The sequence below is a fragment of the Odocoileus virginianus genome, chromosome 1 (assembly GCF_023699985.2).
Source record: "Odocoileus virginianus isolate 20LAN1187 ecotype Illinois chromosome 1, Ovbor_1.2, whole genome shotgun sequence".
Lineage (NCBI taxonomy): Eukaryota > Metazoa > Chordata > Mammalia > Artiodactyla > Cervidae > Odocoileus > Odocoileus virginianus.
The window spans coordinates 17,901,031-17,916,077 of record NC_069674.1 but is presented as its reverse complement, the minus strand read 5'-3'; positions in this window follow the sequence as shown (position 1 = coordinate 17,916,077).

The following is a 15,047-nucleotide window of genomic DNA, read 5'->3' as shown; positions in this document are numbered from 1 at the left end:
ATCATCATCACCATCACTCTCCTTCTCTCTCTCTCTCATACTGAGGTATGCTTTTCCTATCAATAATATTCACCTTTTCATTGTATCAAAATGTTAGAACCTTTGATAATCAGAGAGATCTTACTGCAAGAGAACAGAAGATAAGAGAACAGATGAAGATAAGATAGCAAGTTATAGTAGTTTACATATTTAAAATGGTGAATGTGTTTAAGCTTAAACATGTATTTACAAATGCATTGATAGAAACAAAAAGACAGACTATTTGAAACTGGGTGCATTTCGAAAAATTTAAAATTAGTTGTTTCTCTACATAGCTGGTATATGAATATTTTCTGATTAAGTTTTAGTTTGAGTCTTACAAATGACTCTTATAAGATAGTTCCTAGAATTGCATAGTATTTATGCTTTCAAAAGGAAAAAAAGGGGGGAAATGTACTATTAGATATAGAGGGACTGTGATATTTTTCAAAAATATCTCCTAACCAAAGGATACAAAGTTGGATTCCCAAGGTGGCATTTCAGAAACACTCAATTAATATAATCTTAGGATATTGTTCTCAGATTTCCATGTGTACATTCACTATAATTAATGCTACAGAGAGGGGAAGCATCAATGTTACCTGCTTTGTATTTCTCAAATGTGTACTTGTTAATATTCTCAAACTTTTAAAGAAATCCATTTCTTCCCTTTAAACATAAGGATTCATGGAAGAATATATGTTTGTATATATATGTATGTATGGAAAGATATATATACACACACACACAGCCATACATGTGTTTGTGTCTCTGTGAACCTATATGGAGAGAGAATAAAATGTACTAGGGAGAAGAAAAAATATATATATATACATATGTATTCTATTTTATTTTCTTTTGAATTTCCAAATGACTCTTGTTAGATAGCTTCTAAAATCATATAATATATTTTTAAAAAGAAAAGAAAGACAAAAAGTACTGTTAGGTGCAGAGGTGACCATTATTTGGGGGCCTGGAGTGTAAGCAGTAATTTGAAAGGCTCTCACTGGAACCGTTCTGGGAAGGAGAAAAAGCCAACATCAGGCCGTTTGGTGGGGTTTCTACTAGGGCTGCTGTGAGAAATGGATGAAACTCTTATGAGTGTCATCATTGTAAAAGAAGGGGCAGGGGAAGAAAGAGAAGGCTGTGCTCATTGGCTGCATCTGCCTTTGGTCCAAGATTACCCCAGAAGCATTAACTCTCCTGAAGTCTCAGCCAGCACTTCTCCTTACTGAGGGCACAGGAGAAAATTCCAGGGCCGGAGGAGGACTTGCAGCTTGTGTACCTGAGGTGCAGCTGAGATTTCTGAGGCACGTGGAGAGGGTTGGAGGGGTAAAGGGCAAGCAGTGAGAGACGGTGTGTGAAGATAAAATCACGGGCTGGCAACAGTGTATAAAGGGGAGCAGTGCAAGATTCTTGGGGGCGCAATGTGAGATCACATGAAAGCCCACTGATCCAGCATCTCTCAAGGCCTCCCTGCTTCCAAGCTCCAGCTACGGAATTCCAAGCTTTGGGCAAGAGAGGGCTATGGTATGAATGGAAAATGTAAGCCTCTATCATTAACAAACCAAATAGGTCCATCGAAGAACTCTTGCCCCAAAAGCTAGACATTTTAAGTCAGGTTGTGCCTGGAGAAGGAAATGGCAACCCACTCCAGTATTCTTGCCTGGAGAATTTCATGGACAGAGGAACCTGGCGGACTACAGTCCATGGGATTGCAAAGAGTCAGACATGACTGAGCGACTGACATACACTGTGCTACTGGCTTAAAAAACAAAAAGAGGTTTGTAGTACAGATACAGGGCCAGTGATTCAGGAGTATCACTAGCAGGCCTGCGTGTAGTAGATTTTCAGCACATATTTGTTGACTGAGTCTGCCTGCCCAATTTTCTCCAATAATACTGATAAAGCATTTATCATGTGCTAAGCACTTTCATGTTAACCCTCATAATACCCTATAAAGTAATTACTAAGTTACAGAGAGTAAACTTCTTGGAACCACATAGATAGCAAAGGAAAAGTCTATATAATCAGCTTCAGAAACCAAGAAAAGGAAATTCTTCTGCTTTATAGGTTGCTGTGCTCTCGTTTCATCATATGCATTTGATCCCCTGCTTTCCCTTCTGTTTATACTGTTCTTCTGCCACTGTTCACTGGGCTTGAATTATGTTATTTTTTTATTCCATCTTAAATATAAATTATTAAGAAAGATACCCTTTGACCATCTGATCTGGAATGTTGCCTTCTGTCCTATGTACTTATTCATAGCACCTTGTCCTTTCCATTGATAACACTTGTAGAGGTTTATAACTTTTTCCTTCACTAGTCTAATACATGCTACCCCAACCGCAAACCCAGATTGTAAGCTCTGGGGAGGGAAGAACCATGTCTAGGTTGCTTACCACTGAACATACAAACTTAGCACGTATGAAATGTATAATAGTATAATAAATATTTATTACCTAAATCAACTAATACAGGTGGCCAGTCTTCCCATGGCTTATAGAGTGTCTTCAAGGAGAGGTATTGTCTTGATCTGATCATCTTATAAGTTACATGGAAATAATACTGATAATGATAGTTGTTGTTGTTCAGTCACTTAGTTATGTCTGACTCTTTGCAACCCAATGGACTGCAGCACACCATGCTTCCCTGTCCTTCTCCATCTCATGGAGCTTGCTCACACTCACTGCCATTAAGTTGGTGATGCCATCCAACCATCTCATCATCTGTCGTCCCCTTCTCCTTCTGCCTTCGATCTTTCCCAGCATCAGGGTCTTTGTCAATGAGTCGGCTCTTCACATCAGGTGGCCAAAGTATTGGAGCTTCAGAATCAGTCCTTCCAATGAGCATCAGGACTGATTTCCTTTAGGATTGGCTGGTTTAATCTCCTTGCAATCCAAAGGACTCTCAAGACTCTTCTCCAATACCACCCTCAAAAGCATCAATTCTTCAGTGCTCAGCCTTATTTATGGTCCAGATCTCACATCCATACATAACTACTGGAAAAACCGTACCTTTGACCAGATGGATCTTTGTCGGCAAACTCATGTCTTTGCTTTTAATACACTGTCTAGGTTTGTCAAAGCTTTTCTCTCAAGGAGCATGTGTCTTTTTTAATTTAATGGCTGCAGTCACCATCTGCTGTTATTTTTGAGCCCCCCAAAATAAAGTCTATCACTGTTTCCATCTTTTCCCCATCTATTTGCAATGAAGTGATGGGACCGGATGCCTTGATCTTAGTTTTTTGAATGTTGTTTTAAGCCAGCTTTTTCACTCTCCTCTTTCACTTCCATCAAGAGCCCTTTAGTTCTTATTTGCTTTCTGCCATAAGTGTGGTGTTATATGCATTTATGAGGTTATTGATATTTCTCCCAGTAATCTTGATTCCAGCTTGTGCTTCATACATCCCTGCATTTTGCATGATGTACATATATACGTATATACATATATGTATATATATACATGCCGAAGAATGCTCACATTCAGTTCAGTTCAGTCTCTCATTCGTGTCCGACTCTTCTATGGCACAGTTGCACTCATCTCACATGCTAGTAAAGTAATGCTCAAAATTCTCCAACACTACATGAACTGTGAACTTCCAGATGTTCAAGCTGGTTTTAGAAAAGGCAGAGGAGCCAGAGATCAAATTGCCAACTTGCTCATCGAAAAAGCAAGAGCATTCCAGAAAAATATGTACTTCTGCTTTATTGACTATACCAAAGTCTTTGACTGTGTGGATCACAATAAACTGTGGAAAACTCTTCAAGAGATGGGAATACCAGACCACCTGACCTGCCTCTTGAGAAATCTGTATGCAGATAAGGAAGCAACAGTTAGAACTGGACATGGAACAACAGACTGCTTCCAAATAGGAAAAGGAGTGCATCAAGGCTGTATATTGTCACCTGTTTATTTAACTTATATGCAGAGTACATCATGAGAAACGCTGGGCTGGATGAAGCACAAGCTGAAATCAAGATTGTTGGGAGAAATATCAATAACCTCAGATATGCAGATGACACCACCCTATGGCAGAAAGTGAAGAAGAACAAAAGAGCCTCTTGATGAAAGTGAAAGAGAAGAGTGAAAAAGTTGGCTTAAAACTCAACATTCAGAAAACTAAGATTATGGCATCTGATCCCATCACTTCGTGGAAAATAGATGGGGAAACAGTGGCAGACTTTATTTTTCTGGGCTTCAAAATCACTGCATATGGTGACTACAGCCATGAAATTAAAAGATGCTTACTCCTTGGAAGAAAAGTTATGACCAACCTAGACAACATATTAAAAAGCAGAGACATTACTTTGCCAACAAAGGTCTATCTAATCAAGGTTATGGTTTTTCCAGTGGTCATGTATGGATGTGAGAGTTGGACTATAAAGAAAGCTGAGTGCCAAAGAATTGATGCTTTTGAACTGTGGTGTTGGAGAAGACTCTTGAGAGTCCCTTGGACTGCAAGGAGATCCAACCAGTCCATCCTAAAGGAAATAAGTCCTGAATATTCATTGAAGGGACTGATGTTGAAGGTGAAACTCCAATACTTTGGCCACCTGATGCGAAGAATTGACTCATTGGGAAAGACTCTGATGCTGGGAAAGATTGAAGGTGGGATGGAAAGGGGACGACAGAGGATGAGATGGTTGGATGGCATCACCGACTCAATGGACATGAGTTTGAGTCAACTCCGGGAGTTGGTGATGGACAGGGAGGCCTGGCATGCTGCAGTTCATGGGGTCGCAAAGAGTCAGACATGACTGAGTGATTGCACTCAACTGAACTGACTGCATAGAAGTTAAATAAGCAGGGTGACAATATACAGCCTCGACACACTCCTTTCCGAATTTGGAACCATTGGTTGTTCCATGTCCAGTTCTAACTGCTGCTTCTTGACCTACATGCAGATTTCTCAGGAGGGAGGTAAGGTGGTCTGGTATTCCTGTTTCTCTAACAATTTTCCATAGTTTGTTGTGTTCCACACAGTCAAAGGCTTTGGTGTAGTCAATAAAGCAGAAGTAAATGTTTTTCTGGAACTCTCTTGCTTTTTCTATGATCCAATGTATCTTGACAATTAAATTTCTGCTTCCTCTGCCTTTTCTACATCCAGCTTGAACATCTGGAAGTTCACAATTCACATACTGTTGAGGCCTGTTTTGGAGAATTTTGAGCATTACTTTGCTAGCATGTGAGATGAGTGCAATTGTATGGTAGTTTGAACATTATTGAGTACTGCCTTTCCAATTACATTACATTAGAATTGTAAGGACAACTGACCTTTTCCAGTCCTGTGGACACTGCTGAGTTTTTTAAATTTGCTGACATGCTGAGTGCAGCACTTTCACAGCATCATCTTTTAGGACTTGAAATAACTCTGCTGGAATTCCATCACCTCCACTAGCTTTGTTCAGAGTGATGCTTCCTAAGGCCCACTTGACTTTGCATTCCAGGATAACTGGCTGTAGGTGAGTGATCATACTATCATGGTTGTCTGGGTCATTTAGTTCTTTTTTGTATGGTTTTTCTGTGTATTCTTACTACCTCTTCTTAATATCGTCTGCTTCTGTTAGGTCCATACCATTTCTGTCCTTTATTGTGCCCATCTTTGCATAAATGTTCTTTGATATGTCTAATTTTCTTGAACAGATCTCTTGCCTTTCCCATTCTATAGTTTTCCTCTATTTCTTTGCCTTGATCACTGAGGAAGACTTTCTTATCTCTCCTTGCTCATCTTTGGAACTCTGCATTAAGATGGTTATATTTCCTTTTCTTCTTTTCCTTCTACTTCTCATCTTAGCTATTTGTAAGCCTTCTTCACAAAACCATTTTATTTTTTTACATTTCTTTTTCTTGGGGATGGTCTTCATCACTGCCTCCTGTATAACGTAATGAACCTCTGTCCATAGGTCTTCAGGCACTCTTTCTATCAGATGTAGTCCCTTGAATCTATTTGTCATTTCCACTGTAAAATCATAAGAGATTTGATTTAGGTCATACCTGAATGGTCTAGTGGTTTTCCCTACTTTGTTCAATTTAAGTCTGAATTTGGCTTAAGGAGTTCATGATTTGAGCCACAGTCAGCTCCTGGTCTTGTTTTTGTATAGAGCTTCTCCTTCTTTGGCCACAAAGAATATAATCAATCTGATTTCAGCATTGGCCATCTGGTGATGTACATGTGTAGAGTCTTTTGTGTTGTTGGAAGAGGGTGTTTGCTATGACCAGTGCGTTCTCTTGGCAAAACTTTATTAGCCTTTGCCCTGCTTCATTTTGTACTCCAAGGCCAAATTAGCCTGTTACTCGAGGTATCTCTTGACTTCCTACTTTTGCATTCCAGTCCCCTATGAAGAAAAGGACATTTTTTTGGTGTTAGTTCTAGAAGGTTTTGTAGGTCTTCATAGAATCTTTCAACTTGTAGTCTGCCCAAATTAGTCTCACATAACAAATGACTTCACACACAAAAAACATAAAAAACCTAAGTTACTTAGTCAGTCATAAGGAATTATCACTGTTTTATTTTTGTTATATTTTCTCCATCCATAGGCATCAATACCTGTTCAACAGACAGATAATGGAATCTACTATGTGGTTACACTCTGAGCTTGAAATGTGAAAATAAATATAAAAAATAATCACTTCCTTCAAGAAGCTGAACTTGGGGTTTTGACATGTAGTTTTGATATAAATTTTTACTTGCTCAATGTGGAAAATAAAATGTGATCACACATTTGTTAAAATTCTTCCGATCAACAGGTAGAGTCTCTTCCCCTAATCCTTGAATTCAGGCTGGCATCAAAACTCTCTTTGACTTATAGAATGAAATTGTGTAAGTTTCTGAAGGCTCAAGAAAAAGTACAGATTTCATTTCTGAGCCCTTGGAATGTTTCCAGCATAATTGTAAGAAGTTCACCTAGCCCATGAATGATGAAAGACCTTTGAGCAAGAGAGAGAGAGAGATCCCCAGTTGACAGTCAGCAAGAAAGCCCAGGCATAGGAGTGAGGTCATCTTGAATCCTGCAGCCCCAAGGAAGATGCTGGCTGGCTGCAGCCAAGTGATAAACCCAGAAAAAAGCCAACAGAACTGCACCACCAGCCACAGAATGGCAGTGACTTGTTACACTTCAGTAGATAAATGGCGTGCTTGGTATTTCCTTTTAACTTTTCTTTATTCAATAGAAAGAAAGACCAAATATTATCAATACTACTTTTATAAAGTTGCAAAGAATTTTATTTTATTTTTCTATGAACAGAAAATTAAAGTAATTAATTTCTTTTGCTATTAATGCTATATGCAACATTTCTGTATCTTAATGTTATTCCATGTAATACTGGAAATGTGTTTCCAAAACAAAAAGGTAAAGAAAAAAAGGAAGAAAAAGAAAGGTGAAAGGAGATATGTGGGTGACATAATTGTTTTCAGCAGAGTTTCATACTGCTCAGGACACATTATTCACCTTCTTACCTTTTGTCCCTCCTGTTCACGGAGTTGACTTATTTGTGCCAGGAATTGAACTGAGCCAGGGAAACCCAATTAAATCCTACCACTGCAGAAAAGCACAAAATAATTCATCATTTGGGTTGTTTTGAAGTAGAATGAAAATTAGTTTGGAGGTGGAATGAAGGGAGAAGGAAACATCAATAAAAGCAAAAGCAACCAGAATCACAGGAACCATTAACATTGATTTCATTCCAGGACACTGGGTCAGCCAGAAAGCTTGGCATGCTAATTGCAGAAGGCATATTTGGTGCATTGGAAGATAACAGCAGACAAAGAGGAGCCGGAAAGAATCAAAGAAAACCATGCCAAAGGGGCAGCCCAGACTATGTTCAGAAAACATGATAGTTTCTCTGATTCGATTTTCATTTCAAGCTCCAGGACATGTTTCTCAGTTAGAATCAAGTTTGAACATAAGAATATTATCTAGGGTGGAACAGATAACCAGCCCGGGTTGGGTATATGAGACAGGTGCTCAGGCCTGGTGCACTGGGAAGACCCGGAGGGATCGGGTGGAGAGGGAGGTGGGAGGGGGGACTGGGATGGGGAATACATGTAAATCCATGGCTGATTCATTTCAGTGTATGACAAAAACTACTGTAATGATGTAAAGTAATTAGCCTCCAACTAATAAAAAAAATAAAATAAAATAAAAATTAAAAAAAAAAAGAAAGAAAATAGAAAGACCCACCTTTATTAGTTCCTCTCCCATACCCTTTTCCATAGTCTAATTTCTACTAGAATGTAAAATGCATTTGTATCCAACTTCTTGCTTTTAGAGGGGACTATGTGAGGGCTAGTGGGTATTTTTGAGATGGGAGGGTAGGTGGGAAGGGTTTTTCTACAATGATTATACTCACCTTAGTAGTTTTTACCCGACTGGAGTTGAAATTTGATTTGAATATCTGGATACAATATTGAGATATATTACTTCACCAAAAGTGAAATCCCTTACAAAAAATCAGTATTCACTTTGTAATAAAGTATGTCAAAATACATGATAAAAATGTTACTTTTTTCATTAAATCAAATTAAATTGGATTTAAAGCCCCATCTGGAAACTTGGTGGTGGTTGTGGTTTAGCCATTAAGTCATGCCTGACTCTTGCACCCCCATGGACTATTAGTTTAAGTTATTTGAAAGGGTTGATTCTCCATTCACCGATCATACAAAGGTCTTGGTATCTTGTTTTGAATAAAATATTCCAGAAAGTTCTTTAAGACTTAGGTCCAAATGGGTTTCCACTAACCAATGAATTTTCCAAGATTGCATAGTCATTACTCCCTGGCAACTCTCTGCTTGGTGACATACTTAGGGCTTCCCTGGTGGTTCAGATGGTAAAGAATGCAGGAGACCCAAGTTTCATCCCTGGTTCAGAAAGATCCTCCGGAGAAGTGAATGGCCACTCCAGTATTCTTGCCTGGGGAATTCCATGGAGAGAGGAGCTTGGCAGTGCATAAAGTTTTCCATGCCTAAGAAGTGCTTAGGGTCCTGTCTTAACATAAGCTCCCAGAAGTCACCAGCACTAAGACCACCTTCTTGCAAAATGCCATAAAATAGAGCCCACTCAGCTATAATTTGATTTGTCTTCCCCTTTTCCTTCTCTCAAAAATTTTCTTCTTTCTGTTTCCTCTTCTAGAAATCTAGCATAAAAATTGCAAGACTTTGGGGATTAAAAAAAAAATCACTACAAATATTTTTAAATGTAAATTCTACTTCCTACTCAATCAAGCACATAAAATGAAAGATATAATGACCTGGCCATCTGCTTATAGGTAGCAGGAGTGAGGGCTATGAAGGAAGAACAATTATTTGTTAACATTACAGTGATTTATTCTTCTTCTTTATTGCTTCCCTGATCGGTAGCATTTTTAGAACCTTCTAATTAACTTAGTTGTAAACTTTAGATACTGCTGACAAATTCTTTTCCTGGCTTGAGCATTTTGAGAAAATCATTTCAATACAGTTAAGACAATAACAACAAGGAAGTTCTCTGAGACGGCCGTCTTCCAAGATGACTTCTAGGACTGAAAATCCTCAAAATGATGTATGTGTAAAACTATGTATGTTTGAATTTTTCTGAAGATAAGGCCATGGCTTTCAAATTTTCTTATTTGAAATTTTCTTATTTACTACAAGAAGTTTCACATTGGCCCACCAAACTGTACCTAGTTGAAAGTAGTGTAAGTGTTATTATAAATGAAAGTACTTACTTAGGGAGCATTTTGTTTTATAAAGTGGAGTTTCTCTTCATCCTTTCTCATCTCTCATATCAGGACTGAATCACCCCTCTGTAACTGGTTCTTTCTGTTTCCTTTCACTCTTTTTTCCTCATTTCCCCTTAAATTCTCCTTAACAACTGTCTTCTGCTCTTTAACTACAGAGTCTCATTTTCAACTAGTCAATAAATGAGTGTAGACTATGGAAAATAGAGGCTAGTTCAGTTCAGTCACTCAGTCATGTCTGACTCTTTGTGACCCCCTGAACCACAGCACACCAGGCCTCCCTGTCCATCACCCACTCCCAGAGTCCACCCAAACCCATGTTCATTGAGTCGGTGATGCCATCCAACCATCTCATCCTCTGTCATCCCCTTCTCCTGCCCTCAATCTTTTCCAGCATCAGGGTCTTTTCAAATGAGTCAGGTCTTCGCATCAGGTGGCCAAAGTATTGGAGTTTCAGCTTCAGCATCAGTCCTTCCAATGAACACCCAGGACTGATCTCCTTTAAAACGGACTGGTTGGATCTCCTTGCAGTCCAAGGGACTCTCAAGAGTCTTCTCCAACACCACAGTTCAAAAGCATCAATTCTTCGGTGCTCAGCTTTCTTTATAGTCCAACTCTCACATCCATACATGACCACTGGAAAAACCATAGCCTTGACTAGACACACCTGTTGACAAAGTAATATCTCTGCTTTTTAATATGCTATCTAGGTTGGTCATAACTTTCCTTCCAAGGAGTAAGCGTCTTTTAATTTCATAGCTGCAATCACCATCTGCAGTAATTTTGAAGCCCAGAAAAATAAAGTCAGCCACTGTTTCCACTGTCTCCCCATCTATTTGCCATGAAGTGATGGGACTGGATGCTAAGAAGTTAAAAAAATAGACCTTAAGTGTGAATCCTGCCTCTCCATGTACTTGTTGTGTGTTCTTAAAGGCTTTTCTTAATTCTTTGTGCCTTGTGTTCCTCATCTACATAATGTGGATAATGCTAGTGTCTACTCCATATCATTTTTATTCAGTCACTAAGTCATGTCCAACTCTTTGCTGCCTCATGGACTGCAGCATTCCAGGCTTCCCTGTCTTTAACTATCTTCTGGAGTTTTCTCAAACTCATGTCCACTGTTGGTTCAGATGGTAAAGAATATGCCTGCAGTGCAGGAGACCTGTGTTCCATCCCTGTGTTGGAAACATCCCCTGGAGGAGGGAATGGCTACCCACTCCAGTACTTGCCTGAGAAATTCCATGAACAGAGGAGTCTGGCAGGCTCTAGTCCATGGGATCACAAAAGAGTCAGACATGAATTAGTGACTAAACAACAACAACTATATATATGTGTGTGTGTGTGTGTGTGTGTGTGTATATGTGTGTGTGTGTGTGTGTGTGTGTATTATATATATATATATATGAAGTGTCTATCATGTAGCTAGAACCTAGAACTCGTAATCTGTGATCACTTTTTGGGAATTACCATTTGTTTAGGGAAGCCATTTTCTTTAGATTGAGCTGTCAAAATCCCTCTCTTCCCATACTCACTTCTTCTCATTTCCAGACCTAGAAACTTTGCATCTCCTTTCTAAAATAAAGTCCTAAAGGAGCATAGTTAATTTCTGCCTCAAGATCTTCCCACATTTGAGAAACAGCTACCCTGTTAGCAATCTAGCCCTCAAGTAAATGAGGAGAATAGTTCACATTCAAAAAAGGACTTCCTTTAAAGTCTGATTAATTCATTTTCTTCCAGAGTAGGTCATTTCAGGATTTTCACAAAAGTGTCAAAGAGTACAGGAAAGAGAATTATAAAAATGTCAGCCTTTCATAACAATGGAGGATGGAGTTGCCTCTTTGAAGATTACTTTAATAATCCTGCTAGATAGTTACACAAAAAGAGCTGTGTTTACTTTAAACAAAACTTTATCTTATATTTATTCATTTCATTTCCTCTCTCCACTGAAGGGAATGAATAAATATGAATACAAGGCATAATTAGAAGGGAAGATTTTTAAAATTTTTCATCAGTTTCTCATTTCTAAGTTACCCAGAATACTGGTCCCATCACTTCATGGCAAATAGAAAGGGAAAAGTGGAAGCAGTGACAGATTTAAATTTCTCTAAAATCACTGCAGACAGTGACTGCAGTCATGAAATTAAAAGATGCTTGCACCTTGGAAGAAAATCTGTGACAAACCTAGGCAGCATATTAAAAAGCAGAGACATTACTTTGCTAACAAAGGTCTGTATAGTCAAAGCTATGTTTTTGTAGTATTAATGAATGAGTGTGAGAGTTGAACCATAAAGAAGGCTGAGCACCCAAGAATTGATGCTTTCAAATTGTGGTGCTGGAAAAGACTCTTGAGAGTTCCTTGGACTGCAAGGAGATCCAACCAGTCCATCCTAAAGGAAATCAATCCTGAATATTCATTGGAAGGTCAGATGCTGAATCTCCAATATTTTGGCCACCTGATGCAAAGAGCTGACTCTGGAAAAGACCCTGATATGGGGAAAGATTGAGGGCAGGAGGAGAAGGGGATGGCAGGGGATAAAATGGTTGGATGTCATCACTGACTCAATAGACAAGAATTTCAGCAAACTGTGGGAGACAGTGAAGGACAGGGGAGCCTGGCATGCTGCAGCCCATGGGTTTGCAGTGTCAGACACAATAGAGCAACTGGACAACAACAGCAACAGAATGCCTTTCTCTTTTCCTGCTTTTATTTTTATGAGTTATGTGTGTACACCTTATAATCTTGAATTCACTTCATGATTGCAGGTGATTTCCACCTCTGCTTTATCGTTTCACCAGGTCTAGTCACTGATGTCTTCTAAAACATCAGTTTTCTGTATAAAGCTCATGTATGTCTCTCCCTTTCCACAGTACATCTGATAGAACTATTTTAGGATAATTTTATGAACAAACATTCATTGAATACTATAGGAGAAATCTAAATTTATCCCTCTGTTTTGGACTCAAATATCATTAATTTATATTTCACATTTATAAGTACTCATGATTGTCAGTAAATGACCAGAAAATAAAAAAGACCATAGGTGCTGTGGTAGCTGGAAATTCAGAGGTGAAACAGATTATGACTCAAAAAAATGAGAGGCTATGAACATTCTCATTAAAAGAGTTCCTTCAAAACATTTGGCCTGAATGCCATCTGTCCTGGTGATTTTTTTATTTGATTTATCCAATAAATGGAGAACATTCTGTGAATTTAACACTATTGGGTTGCTTTCTCTGACCTCTCAAGTTCAAAAGACATTTTTATAACAGGATATTCTGTATTATTATCTTTGGTGCTTATAGAGGTATAGATTTCATTTGGTTCCTCTCATTTTAATCTTGTTTTCATTTCTGTGAATGCCTTATAAAATATACTTTTTATATTAACACACAACGAAATTAATGTGTATCTATACAGTTCTGTGGCTTTTAACAAGTTTAGATTTGCTCAGCTACCACCATAATCAGGATACAAAACAGTTCTATCACCTTAAAAGACTTTCTTTTGCTTTCCTTTTGTAGTTATACTCTCTCCCACCCTTAAACCTGGCAACTTGCTGATCTGATCTGTAGTTTTGTCTTTACAAGAATGTTATGTAAAAATAATAGAATGTAACTTTCTGAGAATGGGTGCTTTAAGCAAAAAATGGTCTTGATATCCTTCCAAGATGTTGCATATATCAATAGCTCCTTGCTTCTTTCAACTGCTGAGTAGTATTCCATTGTATAAGTATATTATATTACAATTTGCTCATCCTTTCACCCACAAAGGCTGTTTTGGTCACTACAAACTTTTGTGTGCAGTTGTGTGAGTAAGAATTTTCATTTCTCTAGTGTAAACATCTAAAAGTGAGACTGTTAGGTTACAGGATAAGTAGGTGCTTAACTTGATAAGAAACTGCCAAAAATGCGAAAAACCAATTTCCCAGCATAGCTGGCCCATTTTTCATTCCCTCCAGCAATGTTCCAATTGGTTCTCTTCCTCTTTAACACTTGGTATTTGCAGGATATTTTATTTTAGCCATTCTAATAAGTAGACAGAAGTATCTCATGGTAGTTTCAATTTGCATTTCCCTTTGTACACTTTTTAGAAGTTTCTCTAAATATTTGAATACACATATTATAATTTTACTGATGGTTTTACATTTCAAGACTCTTCCTATCACATGGATCCCTTTACCCTCCCCGCTGCTTTATGTTGTAGTCATATGTGCACATTATATCCACAAACATTGAGAATACTTCACCAGCCAGTGTTACGGGTCTTGATTTCACCTGTCAAACATATCTTATACAGCTAGGAGGAGAACAGTCTCTTATATTCACCGTAATATTGACCATTTCTGTTGCTCTTCCTTCATTCCTGATGTTTTAAGTTTCCTTTTGGTATCAGTTTTCCTCTGTTTTAAGATTTTCTTTCTTTCTTTTTTTTTTACAATTCTATTATAGCATGTCTGCTACTGACAAATCCTGTTAGTTTCCTTTATCTAAGAATATTTATTTGATTTTTATTCCTGAAGGTTAATTCAACTGGATATAGAATTCTGCATTATATTTCTTTTCACTCGAGATTTTAGAAATATTTTTGTTCATTTTTCTGGCCCCATGATTTTTGATGAGACATCCACAGTCTTATGAGTCATCATTCCAGTGAAAGTATACATCATTTTTCCCTGGGTACACTTAAGATTTTTTTCTTAATTTTTGGTCATAAGCAATTTAACTATGATATGTATAGATGTGGATTGGAGGGGTTATCTTTGTTGAGATTTGCTGAGCTTCTTCAATCTAGTTTTGGCAAAAGAGTAAATCTTTTGCCAAATTTGAGATGTTTTCAATCTCTATTTTTTTCAATTTTTTTCCAGTCTGCATTCTTTTTTTTTTTCTCCTCATGCACTCATATCAAGAATGTTAGACATTTTGGTATTTCCAATGTGTCTTGGGGCTCTGTTTAATTTTTTCCATAAATTTACATTGTGTTGTTCATACTGAATAATTTCTTCTGATATATTTTCCAATTCACTGACTTTTTCTCTGTCTTCCCTATTGTGCAAATGAGCTCATTTGTTAATTTTAAAAAGTTTTTGGGTTTTACATTTTTCAGTTCTAAAATTTCCATTTGGTTTGTCTTTAGATAGAAAATGATACCTCCTTGTCATCTCAGTATTTAAGTCTAATTGTTCTTTCTCAAGCAAGTTGAGATTTTTTTGTTCTTCATAGACTAAAGCACATTTGGACTATATTGTAGACATTTTGAATTTTGTGTTATAGGACTGTTTGCCTTGATATATATTGTCGTGGTGGTTTAGTCA